The sequence below is a fragment of the Megachile rotundata genome, chromosome 7 (genome assembly GCF_050947335.1).
Source record: "Megachile rotundata isolate GNS110a chromosome 7, iyMegRotu1, whole genome shotgun sequence".
Lineage (NCBI taxonomy): Eukaryota > Metazoa > Arthropoda > Insecta > Hymenoptera > Megachilidae > Megachile > Megachile rotundata.
In genome coordinates, this window is record NC_134989.1 from 12,393,535 (window position 1) to 12,409,893 (window position 16,359).

The 16,359-nt window shown below is 35.3% G+C and overlaps 1 protein-coding gene and 2 long non-coding RNA genes across 3 annotated transcripts in view; 2 read left to right on the forward strand and 1 right to left on the reverse strand.

Annotated features, from left to right (window-relative positions):
* The first annotated feature begins 94 nt into the window (after positions 1-94).
* LOC143264846 (uncharacterized) lies at positions 95-2,443 on the forward strand. Its single transcript, XR_013038815.1, has 2 exons — positions 95-199; positions 1,618-2,443. It is a non-coding gene; the product is annotated as an uncharacterized LOC143264846 (long non-coding RNA).
* The window catches only part of LOC100882007 (acyl-CoA Delta-9 desaturase), a 23,843-nt gene continuing 9,702 nt past the window's right edge, over positions 2,219-16,359 (forward strand). The window contains exon 1 of the mRNA XM_076533766.1: positions 2,219-2,442. The gene's annotated coding sequence lies outside the window, so the exon portion shown is untranslated. The remainder of the gene's footprint in view (positions 2,443-16,359) is intronic.
* On the reverse strand, positions 6,455-12,166 carry LOC143264849 (uncharacterized). Its single transcript, XR_013038818.1, has 2 exons — positions 9,134-12,166; positions 6,455-8,761 (listed from the first exon to the last, which is right to left on the reverse strand). It is a non-coding gene; the product is annotated as an uncharacterized LOC143264849 (long non-coding RNA).

Sequence of the window (16,359 nt, forward strand, 5' to 3'; positions counted from 1 at the left end):
AATACACGCGTGTCGCTGACGCAACGAAGCCACGAGGAGGATTTTGGACTTTAGAGTTTAGATTAATTTCGAGAGATACGAAGGAGCGAACACGATGACTAAACTTCCATGGAAGATGACAGCCATCAATGAAAAATACGAACTGCTCCAGGCAAACCGATATAAAATGAAGGACGAGGAAAAGTTTACATCGACAATTGCGAGTAATTATTTGAAAATGATTTATTTTATTGCAAAATAGAGAGGGTAGTTTACCATACTTTCGAATACTCCAAATTTCCAACAGAAACAAGTACAAATTTTATTTATGTTACTAGTAGTTAAGCCATTACGTGATGCAATATTCGAACAATGCACAATAAATACCGAGATATTTTAGTCGCTCGACTCGTACGAATATTAACATTATTCTGTATGCATAATAATATTACATAGCCCTTGATAATTTATGGACAAATTCAATTAATCGTTCGCAAAGAATACCGATGTGCATTATGTTCGTAATTGCATTTAAAAACGTGATGTCTTACTACTGTTCTACAATTTTAATTTATTTTAAACTTGTTCAACGGAGATAAAAAGTGATGACTTGAGGTAGTGATGTATTCGAGTCGTAACGATCTGAAGTGACGTCTTTATTGCGTAGATATGCATCAGTAAATATTGGCAGCTTCCACTTCGAATTGAAGGTTTCTAAAATACAAATTTTGCAGATTTTTAAATTTTTTGTTCGATTTGTGAGATACTGAATTTATATTTACATTTTTTATTTAATTTGAAAATATTTTAAAGTTTCTGAATTTTGAAGGTTTAAAAGAACCCATGATGCTACTTTTATATGTCATAAATGCATAAATAATTGTAGACTTAACACATTGCACTCGGAGGTGTTGTTTACGAACAACAGCTTTAAAAATTAGTTAAAAAATTAAATGAATTTTCTTGAGGTTATTATTTCTTTACTAATAATTTCCACTATTGTTTGTTTCACTATGTTTATACATTACACGTGTCATGTTATAGAATCAGTTAAAAAATGCTTATTTAAAATTATTGTATTAAATATAATGGTGACTGAGTCACCTTTCGAGCGCAAAGGGTTGATTATAAGAGGAATCCACCCTCACAGTAATCGAACTTTGTCTCCCTCTTTTCTGATGAATTCTATGTATGCATCTTCTGCTATCTGAACTTGAGAGATCGATAAGTCTTCATAAGCTCCTGCAAGGTAAACCGTATCAAGATACGAAAAGTAAGAAAGTCAGAAAAGAAAGAATAGTAAAACAAGATCTCAAGAGAAGTTAACTACACCATTTTAGATAAAATGATAAAATTTTTCATTTCTAAGGGCTCCATGGAACTAAGTTTAAGAAGTACTGGTCGAAGGAAACCCCCATGACCTACATGATCGACCGCAGATAACAGTGGAGTTTCGAACACAAATGGCCCTTTAGCGACAGTCCACTAAAATTTAAATTTAAATTAATTTAATAAAATTCCAACAGAATTTAATACTTTAAATTTACCATTTCTTTGGATATTATTTTCCCAAAGAAAGTTTTCTACTAAAAGAACTGTTTAATTCTAATCAAAAAATTATTGTATATATTTTTTCAGATTAAGTCTTGTCCCAAGGATCGACCCAAGATTACAGCGTGTTTACAATTACATAATCAATAATTACCTAAATAGCGTGTAACATATCTAACAGCACCCCGAACTATAAACATTTCTGACAAAAAATGATTTTAATTATAAATACACTATCGAACGTCGAATCTAACAAGATTTCCCTCTCAATCTCTCGGTCACTCTCCATTCACATGTTCAGTACCAATACACTCAAAAGAAATAAAAAGCTTTCTTCTCTCTTTATCAAATCAACCTTTAAACCGCTTATTACCTACAGTTCCACAAAGATGAAGCTGTCGTATTTTCTTTCACGCTTGTCGCCCAAAGCGTAGAAAACAAAATAAAAAGTTACGATGCTGACTGTCAGCAAAGGTAAAAAAGAAGAAAAGAAAATGATTCTCAGCGATGTTCGGTGAAAGATCAGGCAGCTGCCAATAAATCGACGCAAGTTACTCCTAGATGAATGACGAAAGAGCGCCGTGACGCGGCGCTGGCGTCGTTTCCGTCGAGCGTCGAGGCGCGTTTATCGTCGTTCTGGTGTTTGCCGGCAATCGTATTTAACTCCGGTCGCGTGGAGCCGGCATTTCAGTCGTGCTTTGATGTCAGATCGTTCAGTTACGAGAGGAGACACGTTACACTAAAAGGTGAACATAACCGAACGTTAAAAAGGAACAAGTCTGGTGTGACCTTATTATTTCGCGTTTTTTTACGATCGTAACTTTTGCGTGCCACACACCAGGGAACAAACGGGCCAACTAACATTCATCGAAAAGGTTAACTTGCCAGATTCGACGAGGATAGACAATCCAGGTACGTTTCTCCGTTTTTTTCAAACCAATAAAGACAATCCGTTACGGCCGGTATTATAGTTGAGAATTTCTGGAATAAAACGCACCGGCACGCGTTCGAGAGGTAAACTAACGGGCGAGCCTTCTTTTTGCTCGCTTTCTTATACCGGTAGTGTTATTTTAAATTAAAATGTGTATCCATTTGCTTTGGAATTGCTCGTCACACAACCGGTCACTGTGACATCGCGTGATCGGACATCTCGCGTTGTTTGAGATTTATCGGTGTTTCTGGATGATGTAATTTTACGTTCGGTACTTCAATGGACGATGGAAATTGATTAATACTGCGTCGTTCGTGGAGCCGTTTATTTTTATCCTGGCAATGATTTTTCTACGTCGCGGCGGAAATTTTGTCGAAGAAAGCTAATGTTTGATAAGTGCGACATTTTTAATCGATGTTCAACTAACGGATACTTCAGCGTGAGCGTACAATTTAAACTCTTTGAAAACGATGTGAGATGTTTGAATGCAATTTAAAATTTTTATTTTTACTCCTTGTATACCGTTTCTGTAGCACGTAATTCGGTTACCGTTGGTGAAAAGTCGAGTAATGGTAGTAGCGTAAGATCGTTATATAGCTGCCTTTTATATGACATGTTGAGTGAACTTGACGCGCACTTTCACGCACGCAGCACTGATTCTCCGTAGTTACAATAGGCAGATTTAACGGTTATAAATCCAGAAATTTAGTAGTTCAAAGCTTCCATTTTACAAATGTGTAGATTCTCAAATTTTTTAATTCTAATTAGTCCGGAATTTTTAATCCGCAGTTCGAATAAAAAAATTCTCAGCATCAAGTTTTTTGCAGACAAGTACACATTTCGATTTGACCCAAATATCGATGACGACTCAATATTGTTCCATAGCTGTAGTAAAATGAAAAATTAACTTATTGATTGTCAGAGATCTAAAATATAACATCTATCGTGAGTCGTGCGACACACTTTATTGCCAACGATAACAGTAAAAGCGTGCAACTACGGTCGCACGATAACGAGCGTCAGCCAGTGCGTCAATTTGCGAAAGTGTTAATAATAAAATTCACACATCGATACGACGCAAAAATAGTTAAATGCTTTTCGTTACGCCTGACTGTTTGTTTTATTTATGTCGTGGTCTCCTCTTTATACTACGTCGATTTCAAAGTATCCGTACGTGCTTTTCTTCACGTATAATTTGTACCACGTCATGTCGTTAGCGTTCTTTTTTTTGCATTCTAATACCGTACGAATATCAACTTCAAATTTTCGAACTGTTCAACAAAATTTCAATCTTCTAATACTTACTTCGCTTCCTATTATTTTACAATATTATTTCCTATTATTTTTTTACAATTAAATTAATTTTTTTTACAATAAAATTGCATCTTAACAATTGTAATATATGATTTATATGTTTTAACTGTTTTGCATCGATAAATAAATAAAAGTTTAAATAATAAAATTGCTACTTATTAAGAAGAGAGTATCAATTTTGAAACTGAAATTAAAACTGTAATTGTTATTAAAATTGAATAACCGCCTACAGTGGTTTCATTTGTTTGAATTTGGTGGGAAGCGAAGTTTCTCGAACTTTCCCGAACGATCGCGTTTGAAACACACCTGTTGAGTTGTTTGAAAACATTTCTTCCCTTGCTGACAAAGTATGAGCGTATACCCAGCTAGCTTTAAGTAATTTTCGATATTCGTACGTCTTTTTGCTCGAGGCAAGGTTTCCATTCACCGTTACCGAAATTCACAATTGTTTTTTCGCCGTGCAAATTAAGCTGCTAAACCGGCTGTCAAATATCCTTCGGATCTTTCAAATCTTATTCATGAAAACATTCTTTACGCCGTATGTAAATTACAAATTTTTTAATTTTTCATTTAAATACGTGCGTATGAAAAATGTTGTTTACGAATGTTTCTAGTTTATTATCTGATGTATTTTGTTTTGAATTATTTTGATTTATTTAACCTGTGAAGTGAAAAATATTTATTTGACGAATTTCATCAAAATTCGAATGTTTTATTGACGGAAATTTTTATAACCGTGAGAATTGTTGATAATTATTGGCATTTTATGTTTAATCTGTTCGCGACACGTCGCAATCGCAGTCGCGAATTGACGCGAGGGTGTAATCACCCACCGGAAACGCCAATTCGATTAGGGTCGATTGATGGCACCGGTTCGATCCAGCTCCGTGTTGCGCGTTGCACGATGAAAAATAGTCTTCGGCGTTAAAAAAATTGATCTACACTGATTCAAAAAATTGTCTAACCACTATTATTATAACCATAGCATTTTAATAATCAACAATAACTAATCTATATATACTCAACTATTTTAACCTTTAAAGTCTATAATTTATTTTCGAAACGTAGACTAAGGTCAAATCTTGCAGAAAAGTTTTTAGTGCATATTTTATGAATTAATATTACGCATAAAGTTATATTTCCATATTGTTAATAAATCAGGAAGAAAATGAAGAACTGAAATCTGTCGAAACATTAAAATTTCAAATGCTGTATAAATAGCTAATAGCATTTCGTTCTGCATATTCAACAATCATTTGTAAGCATTATACACATTACGTGGATGTCATGCGTCACTTTCACACATTTGCTACCATTTTCTGCGATTTAGTGAGAATGTTAAAGTATAATGAGTATGAGAAATTAATTACGCGGACAACATATTGACGTCGCTTCGTAAATATAGACTTTTTACCGTTACTACTTATAATTATCATAAACGAAACTTATTTTTTATATGACTGTTGATGTTTTCTTCTACGCTTATCTTCAGGTTTCGTAACATTTTCGAAAGCAATAAACATTTTGAAAATAATCGTCCAATTTTTATAAGGTCGGTAGGAACATAGTTACTCGATTATTACCTATCTCTCGTTATATTGCCATTTTCATATGAATTTATATATTCACCGGTGGCGTTATTCCAGTGTCGAACACAGAAGCTTACATCGATCTCTGCATATTTTAGATTATTAGAGACTCTCGTTATATTGCCGTTCGAGTTTCTACGTAGCTACGAGGATTTTTTAGGTACTGTGACGCTTTATTGCAACATTGCAGTGACGCGATGTCACCACATGTTATATCGCCACGCGTTATTTTGCCTCGCGTTATATTGCCACACGTTGTATTGCCATGAATTGTAACACAACTAATTTCATCGCTACGCTTAGTATTATGATAAATTATAATATTTCGTGTTGCACTGTCATAAATTGTAACATCAGATATATCGCCACGCGTTATATCGCCATACGTTGTATTGCCACGAATTGTAACACAACTAATTTCATCGCTACGCTTAGTATTATGATAAATTATAATATTTCGTGTCGCACTGTCACAAATTGTAACATCAGATATATCGCCACGCGTTATATCGCCACACGTTATATTGCCATGAATTGTAACACAACTAATTTCATCGCTACCCTTAGTATTTTGACAAATTATAATATTTCGTGTTGCATTGTCACAAATTGTAACATCAAGTATATCGCCACGCGTTATATCACCACACGTCGTATTGCCATGAATTGTAACACAACTAATTTCATCGCTACCCTTAGTATTTTGACATATTATAATATTTCGTGTTGCATTGTCACAAATTGTAACATCAAGTATATCGCGTTATATTGCCAATCATTGTATCATCACACGTTATAATGAAACATTTGTACACAGGGATTGTCATAAGTCATTCAAAACCCACAAAACCCCGATAATTTATGCACCTGTAAAAAATGAGAGATTATACGTTTCATGTATGCTCAAACTTAAATTCTTCGTATGTTTCGCACAGATGTTCCGATACAATTTAATCTTGGCATCCATAAATTACATTCAGATTAAAAAAGTGGACTATGCTCCGTTGCACGATTTGTTTACCTCATAATCATGTACTTATTATTCAATAAATTTTAGTAATCGGTACATAAACAAAACATTAATGCGGAGTAAATTCTTTAATCTTTATTGACATCGAAATGGGTTATTCGCGATACGTAGATGCGATAAAATTTAAAGTAATCATTTCCAATAAATTTCCATCGATCTGTCCTCGCATCGACAAAGATACGTCATCGTAAAAATTTCAATATGAAAATGCTTTGTATAATTTTTTACAGAATCTTGTACAAAAAAGTGTGACCTTTGAAACGTCTCCTTACTTGACCATTAATTCAAGCGAGATTAATTATACCTAATAACAATAAATAGCGAAGGTAAAAAGCTACATGAAAAATTAGATAACCGGTTCCGTGTAATCGTCGTTACAATCTTTTTTAAGGTAATGGTCCCTGAAGACGTTTCGGTATCACGATGCTCCGAGAAAATGAAATCGCAAGGGCCGTTCGCGTGCTGCTGACTATTCTTGTTTTCGTTAAGTCGCGTTTCCATAAAGGACACGTAATCTCTTTGAGTGATGTAATGACGGTTTTCACTTTCCAAATTGATGTCCGGCAAAGTCGTTGGCTCACGTAACACGCGGATAAGGAAGCGAATCGAGCCTTTGCGATCCTCTCGCGTTGCATATCTGCTGTTTGATACTCGCAGGATAAATCAGTCTTTCGTGCGTGCTTACCCGGTCACGTGATGCGCACGCGCATGCGCGGTGGTCGAAAACGAATTCGAAAATGGTGAACATTAAAATGATACAAATTAAATACACACGAGTTCATCTGACGTATTTTATGCAATAATAAACTGTAATTATGCTTAATACTCCTTATAGTATAAGTTTGTATAAATGTTCCAACTTAATTACTTTATCGTCTTGATTACAGAGCTGAATTTGTATCTCGCAATAATTATTCGATTAGCGGTGGCAAATGACTTTTTTTATGTATCTGTATTGCTTAACACGGGTATCGGGAGTTTATAGTTCAGCCGATAGAAAATAGTGTATATTCATGAGATCGTTACATAGTAATTAATATTCCGAATTTTTCAGTCGAACATTCAAATGGTAAGCAGTTAATTCTGAAATGCTTCGCCGCTTTAAAAGTTCGTATGTTAAGCATATTTACACGCTATAAAGCGTAAAGTGTGAAGTATTTGTCAAATATTCTGAAAAACATTTTTAAATATTTACGGAATATTTAAGGAATGTTTTGTGGAAAAATTATTCCGTAGAATTGTTATTCATATCGTAAATATTTTTAGAAAGTCCTTTCAACATTGAAATTAGTGATGTTCGATTTTGAAACTTTGTACACCTCATATTTTAATCTCCTTTTAGCCTTGAATTCTGATTTATATTGTCGTTAAGTACTAGAATACAAACGAGTGTACATTTATGTAACAACATTCAAATATCTTCGTTAATTTTTACAGGCTACTATCGTTATTTATGCGTTCTAAGACTTTTCTGAATCATTAAAAATTTGAAACGAATTCTTTCTATAATAACCCCCGAGGGATATTTTGCATAATTTACTATAATAACTTTAACCACATAATTTATATACTTGCGTGCTTATTACGAGTCCACAGCGAATTGCTGACACAGTCTTTTGTGCGTACTTGTCAACAATAATTACGAAACGAGATGAAGACGTAATTGTGTTCTAAAAGTTGCTATTAACCTTAGTTTTTACCTCGCTTCTTGTTAACCTATTTTTGTATTAATATATTTTCTTCTTCTATACATAATTCAAAGTTACGTTATATTCTTAATTTACAATTCAAGTTTCGTCTTCTATAATTTGAATTACGATATGCGTCTAATAGACAGTTATATCACCGCGGCTTATATGGTCACGTAGTGCATAAATAGTCGAATGAAGTAAATCCACATTGTACTTAACACTGAATTACGCCGAATCGTAACTCATTTAACTCGAATTACATTTGATGATTGAAATTATAGTTAAATTAGAACTTAAACTGCTACGAGATGAAATAAGTAGCGATATGGTGCCATGTTAGTTTTCCGTGAAAACGTGATCATGTTTCATAATGAATGTCTCTAGTTGCATCAACATTAAGATTCGGCTAATCTCGTAGACAAGATTCGTTGCAGCTCGTTTACGTGGTTTCAAGTTCGCCGATTGGTACACGTGTTCCTACGTGGTTTCAAGCGTCAGCGCGTGAATGAACATTATTATATCATCGCAATGTTTAGAGAAATTTATTGCGAGCGCATATCGATGAATCATATCATGCGTGCATAAGGTCGACAATATAATCTTTACAAGTGCACGAATGCACATAATGCGTTAACACAATAGATCAGTTAGCATATTCCGAACGTCATTAATCATCCTGAAAATTCATGAAATTGTTGACATTTGATTTACAAATAGTATCAGTCGGGTGACGGTGTATTTTTTCGAAAGAGGAAAAAGTCGACAAGTACATTGTAACAAGAGACATTGTAAATCGGACATTTTCGAATAAATATTCATAAACCATTCATATGTAAATCCGTATGCATTTTAGCATTTTTCTCATAGAAGCTTATTGAGGAAATGTTACGGTCATTATCATATCTTGGAATCTATTTTTTGTCGAATTCTTTTTCTCAAAAACGTTACATGTCCGTTCGATAAATTGTTCGGAAAGTATTAGGAAGTACGGTCTTTATTCACCGTTCGAAAATCAACCATCCTGTACGATCCGATTCGCTGAACTGACCTCTCTACGTCTTCGTTCCACTCGCACGATCGCGAGCGATTCGTTGAATTCGGTGTTCATCGCGCGAGAATCGAGGATGGCCGAACGTAGCCGAACGGTGTTCGCTCGGCTGCACGTCACGCACGCATCCATATATACACGTGCGCGGGTTCCACGCGGCAAACCGACTTGCCGGCGATTCTATCCGAACACGAACGACAGCTTGCGCTAGGAGTCGTATGAAATTCGATGGACACCATTCGTCCGACTCAGGTGGCGAGAGCAGCAACAAGCGATACGATTGGCTCAGGCCGTCTCGGCTGAGCAGCGTCGCAACGTGTCTGATTTTAGGCGTACCTCTATCAAAAGGCTCGGCTATAACTATCATCTAAGCTGGCGACGACCAGATGATGGGTACTATTTCAGTTCGATTTCTGCACTCTGTTTTGTGCCCTCGGTTCCGAAAACCTTGATTGTCTTATGGAATTGAATATTTTATTCGCTTCGTGACAGGCCGATCACACCGGTGGTTTTGAACCTCGTGCGCGTGTCGAAAGATGTAAGATTTTATTTTTGTTCGCTTTTTCTTCTCTTTTTTACTACTGCCTATTCATTTTATACGCTGATGTAACATTTTCGTAAAAAGCGGTCGTTTAGAACTACAAGTTCTTTAGTCGCGTTTTATAAATGTGTAATTTAAAAAAAAAGCATCGAACGATTAATTGAACTTGGTGGAAATAGTAGCGTTCTAAATATGTAATCACGCTCTGTTACATTGACGCAATTCATTTACATTTGTTGATTCCTACTTTTATGTAAACGGTGATTCGTGGGAACGGAAGAGATTCGGAACGAAATTATTGAAGGATCGATTTTTTTTTTTGAAAGAAAGGTGAGTTGTCCTGCGAGGAAAATGTCCTAGTAATTTGAATAAGAAATAGAAAGGAGAAATTCCTGTTATTACGGTTTTCGCTTACTCACTATAATTTTTCCATCGAATTATTGTTTTTATTTCTACATATTATGTAAGTGATACACGTAATTGCTACTGATCTATAAATCCTAATATTCTCACGTTTATTCTCTTATACTTTTATTGCTTTTAAATATTTGATTTATTTTATTATTGTAACCTGCACAAATACTGTACTATAAAAGGGATATGTGTGCATGTGTGATATATCAAGATTTCTAGATTCTTCTTTCTTGTATGTCTAGATCAATTTTTACACCTTCAAATCCCTATTTCAGATTACTAGTTAAATCACTGTAGTTCTAGATTAATTTCCTAGATTCATTAATATTTATACCTAGATTTCTAGTTATTTTTTTCTACATTCTTAGATTCTTAGATCCATGTCTTCCTAAGCTACAAGTATCCCTAGATTTTTGGACACCAGATATTCTTAGACAAATATCCCTAGATTACTGGACACCAGATATTCTTAGACAAATATCTCTAGACAATTGTAATCTCTACAGAATATCCTTGATGTCAAATATCTCTGAACATTAAATGTTTGTAAATTCCAAATATCACCAGATTTCAAATCTCTATATCTCTAAATATCCCTAGAGACCCACATAGATTTCTCTAATCATAAATCTAAACTTCTCTAGTTACAAAAACTACCAAATCTAGATCTTATTTTTATCATAATCCCCTTGACATAAAACATTATCAAAAAGTAATTATCAAATCATTAAGATAATCCGATACAAAGTACAAGTACCGTTATAAGTCATCTGACAAAGATGAATTAAGAAAGTTTGAAACGGGCTTAATGTCAAGTCCACTAGGAAGATAACAATTTGAACAAGTGCCAAAAACATATCACACTCTTGAATCAGATTATAAATAATAGCTGAAACGCACAGGTTCTCTAAATACATTTTAACAACGAGTAACACTCTCAATGTAAATATTGACTGAATATTGAAATAGACGTACATTTGAATAGTTTGGTCATCAGTTAGTTCCCACTAGTTGTTTCCGTTGTATTCCGATGTATTGTCATTTGAAACAGAGCTTCTATTTCTTTGGTTCGAACAGGAAGTTCGAGGTCGAGGTTGACTCCATTAAGTCGACAATGTAATCGTCGAAGTATTTGAAAATCGTGTGATCGCATGTAGGGTTAACGTTGCGCAGGGGAACTTGCGAAGGAACGAGCCTTAGCACTTTTAGGTGTTTCAACGCGGTCTTACGAAACATGAATTGGAGATTTGGGAGGTTGGACATTTGGAAAATTTGCGAATTTAATTATTGTGGATTTGAGTTTTGGAGAGTTTGGTATTTGGGAATTTGATGGTTTAGTAATTTGGGGATTTTTGAGCTGGGGGATTTGGGGATTTTTGAACTGAGAGATTTGGGGATTTTTAGCTAGGGGATTTGGAGATTTTTTAACTGAGAGATTTGGGGATTTTTAGCTAGGGGATTTGGAGATTTTTTAACTAGGAGATTTAAGGATTTTTGAGCTAGGGGACTTTGGGATTTTTTAACTAGAAGATTTGGGGATTTTTTAATTAGGGGATTTGGGGACTTTTAATTAGGGGATTTGGGGACTTTTAACTGGGAGATTTGGGGATTTTTGAACTAGGGGATTTGGGGGGTTTTTAATTAGGGGATTTGGGGATTTTTGAACAAAGAGATTTGGGGGATTTACAAATTGGATTTTTGAAAATTTGAGAATGTAGCAATTTGTGGACTTGGAATTCTGGAGTCTTAGTAATTTGGACATTTGAGGATTTTTGAACTAGGGAATTTGGGAAATTTACACTTCGGATTTTTGAAAATTTGGGAACATAGCAATTTGGGGACTTGCAAATCAAATCTTGGTGACTTGGATATTTGAGAATTTTTGAATTAGGGAATTTGGTGGATTTACAAATTGGATTTTTGAAAATTTGAGAACATAGCAATTTGGGGACTTGCAAATTAGACCTTGCTAATTTGGATATTTGAGGATTTAGGGGATTTACAAATTGGATTTTTGAAAATTTGAGAACATAATTTAGGGACTTGGAAATCTGTAGTCTTGATAATAATTTGCAAATTTGTGGACTCCTGATCTAGGGATTTTAAGGAATCAAAATTTGTGTCATTACAAATTTAAACTTAGAAATTTATGAATTTAAAAATTGAATGTCTTGTCAATTTGGAAACTTAGAAATTAATGTTTGAAAATAGAAATTGGTGTTTGAAACTGGAAATTGGTGTTTGAAAATAGAAACTGGTGTTTGAAATCAGAAATTTGCAAAGCATAGTAACTAGTTTGAAAGCTGAAGACTAATATAAGACTTGAAAACTAAATTAAAGATTACTACATTTTAAATCTTAAATGTTAGAAATTAGTACATTTGCAACTACAAGAATTCAATATTTATGAATTTGGGAACGTATGCTTCTACAAAACACCGGACTTATTAACTCAAGATGAGTCTTCTAACAACTCTTCCACGTTTCCCCTAGATTCCCATATTCCCTAGACCACCGTGCCCCTGCATTACACGATAGGGTACAAGTTCTCCAAGCAATCTACGGATGTTGTAAATCGAAACGTTATCAAAGCCCGGTGTCACCGATCTCTTCACGGCATTGTGCACTCGCGAAACGCAACACCATCATAACGTAATATTATGCCCGAGAACAAGTGTTTTGTTTCGTTGTCGCGAAATTATATTAAAACCTTATTGTATATTAAAATCCTTTCTACGAATGGAGTTTTATAATTCCACTCTTTATCGATCGCCCACTGTAACGTTTGTTCGCGGCAACACGGTACCTTTCCATTCGTTGACATAAATAAATTGTAACGCGCTAAATTATATGTGTGCATATAGTTTCAAACGGTTATGTTTTATTTTTGAATAGAATTGTACGTAAGATACAATCGAAGTAAGATTTAAATCAAAGGAAGAAAGAAATCAAAATGAAACTTCTCTAAAATTTCCATCGAACAAAATTTTTTACTCTTGCGAATATCGAATGTTGAAAACATATGATAATTCTATGTGTACGTGTTATTATAATGTTCTGTTGATAAACCGTGGTTTATCGTCGCCCAATAAATTTTATGGGTATTACGGCGATTAACAATATAGAATTACGATAAAAGTTTGCGAAAGCACAACCGTTTAATTGCGCGATATGATATTTAAGAATGCGCACATCACGGAACGTGATAGATAGAAAGGTCAATTTGTTCGATAAATTATGTAATTCGTCTTCCTTCTTTTCCATTTTTATTACCTAATCGCATGATATGTCCATTTCGACGTAATATATTAATATACATGCAAACTTCTCGTTAAAGGCCAACCATTGAATTTCGAATCGCCGTTTTATCAGTTTATGCATTAATGTACCAGCAAAAAAGACGACGACATGGATTGCATTGATCGGTAAAAACCGTAACCAGTAATTACTACTATTAACGTTCGAATTAACGAGGCGTTAATTGCTCAAGCGAAAATTAGATCCCGTGTATCAACTATTTTCGTTTATGAAAATATTTTTATGATGCAATGTTTTTCAGTATTTAATCGAAGCAGGAAAAACAGCTGTGGATTATGTATTTACGTTGATTTTGGTGTCATTCGAAGGGTATCTTGCATGGAAAAGTTAAATCGAACCACGTTATTTTTATTCTATTTACACGGTTGTCGTAGCGAAAGGGTTAAAGATTATTAGCTAGGATTTTGCAATGAATCACGTGTTGTCGTGTCGATAGTCGGGTCACAGCGTCATTGGATGATCGAACATGAAAAAAAACCGAGGTGATTACTCATATCCTTATTATTTCGAACGAAATGATCGCTAATCGAAATTCATCGCGATTTCCCTTCACGGTTGTCACAATCGATCGTATCGAATGGTCAAGTTCAGTGAATGGTCAATGAAGGCTTTGAAAGTCGTTAACCGCGCACAACCTTGGCACTGAGAACTCGCGAGTTTCCTGTACGCACACTTTCAACGCTGCGCTGCACTCGAGTGCCGATCGATTTGATTTGCTAAGCGGAAACTGCATTTCCAACATCATGTTTAAACGAATATTTTATCGCGTTGTCACGTGCCTTATTCAGTAGATAACGCATTAGCCTTTCGTTAGACCGCTGTTAACGAGAGACAGTGGGCAGTGATTTTCAACTGCACGAATGATTAATAACACAAATTAATTCTGAGCGGAGTTTCATTTAAGTTTCACTGTACAACTTGGTGATATAACGCGACATAAAGTGATGTAATGCAACACGTAATAATTGCCTGTAGTAATTTAACGCGTAACTATGCAGCGTACGCAAATCTGATGTGCGGCGAAAATAATGCGAGGAAATCTAATGCGGCGATATAGTACGATGAAATCTAACACGGCGATATAGACCGCGGAAATTTATCACGGGGCGATATAACGCGTGGGGATGATAGAATGCCGTCTATTCATAGAAATAGGATGTACGGCGATATAATGCGAGGAAGTCTAACACGGCGATAGCACGAGGAAATCTATCACATGGTGATATAACGTATAGGGGTGATAGAACGGCACCTATTTGTAGAAATCAGACGTATGGCGATATAACGCGAGGAAATAGAATATATTGCTATATAACGCGTGGAAATGAAATTCCTGCTGTATAACGCACGGTAATAAAGTGCGTTCCCGTATAATACGTGAAAGTGAGATATTCGGTGATATAACGCGAGGATTTCCGAATTTTAGGCGCGCGATAATATAACGCGTGGAAATAGAATACGTTGCTATATAAAGAGTGGAAATATATCTCGTCGCTGTATTACGCGTGGAAATATATCACGCGGCGATATAACGCGAGGAAATAGAATATATTGCTATATAACGCGTGGAAATGAAATTCCTGTTGTATAACGCACGGTAATAAAGTGCGTTCCTGTATAATACGTGAAAGTGAGATATTCGGTGATATAACGCGAGGATTTCCGAATTTCAGGCGCGCGATAATATAACGCGTGGAAATAGAATACGTTGCTATATAAAGAGTGGAAATATATCTCGTCGCTGCATTACGCGTGGAAATATATCACGCGGCGATATAACGCGAGGAAATAGAATATATTGCTATATAACGCGTGGAAATGAAATTCCCGTTGTATAACGCACGGTAATAAAGTGCGTTCCTGTATAATACGTGAAAGTGAGATATTCGGTGATATAACGCGAGGATTTCCGAATTTCAGGCGCGCGATAATATAACGCGTGGAAATAGAATACGTTGCTATATAAAGAGTGGAAATATATCTCGTCGCTGCATTACGCGTGGAAATATATCACGCGGCGATATAACGCGAGGAAATTGGATATGTCACTGCAACGCGTGGAAGTACAAGGTGTGGCGATAAAACACGTAGAAATAGAATGCGTGGTGATGCAACGCACGAAAATGCAATATGCGGTGATATAACGCGAGGACTTCCGAATTTTAGATGGTGATATAACGCGAGATAGTGTACGTGATAATTTTACGTGTACTGATAAAATGCGTGACAATACCTAACTAGTGACAACACTAATTTGAATAAGTCCATAGAAAAACGGTCATATAACAAGAGAATCTATCAAAATATCTGCAATGAATTCCACAAAGTATAAAAATTGATCTACCAAAACAAATGTAATTATTACCCCAAATGTTTATTGATGAAAATTCTTAAACTGACACTCAACAAGCAACTTAATAACCAACGTTAAGTAAATTGACTTTATTCGCGAAAGAACCATATTTTTCAAGTATCATTCAGACTTATTGCTTAGTTAACGGAAATAATTGTCCTGTGTACGATCGACGATTCACATTCGCGATCATGCATAATGTAATCGACACGAATAATTGCTAGCATCTTTGTCGCGACATTGAATAGTCTTCTGCATATCGTTGAATGTAAATTGCACGTATCCAATACATTATTGGCACGATGAAAAATCACTTTTGTTTTTCTATATAAAGTCGCTCGAAAAAGTTACCGAAACGATGTTAAAAGGTTATCGATGATAATAAATCAAAGTCACTTGACGGTTTTTCAGTTTCACGCGAGAGTACACGCGGAGAACATGTTTTTGCTATATGTACATACATGTGTTGTACATTGCTGATAACGTGATATGCTCGGATTAGCTGTATATTTCGAATGCGGTCCGAATCGGACGAATATTCTACTGCTAACTCTGTTGGAGCGGAAATTCTCGGAATCGAAAATGTGGATAGTGCTATTC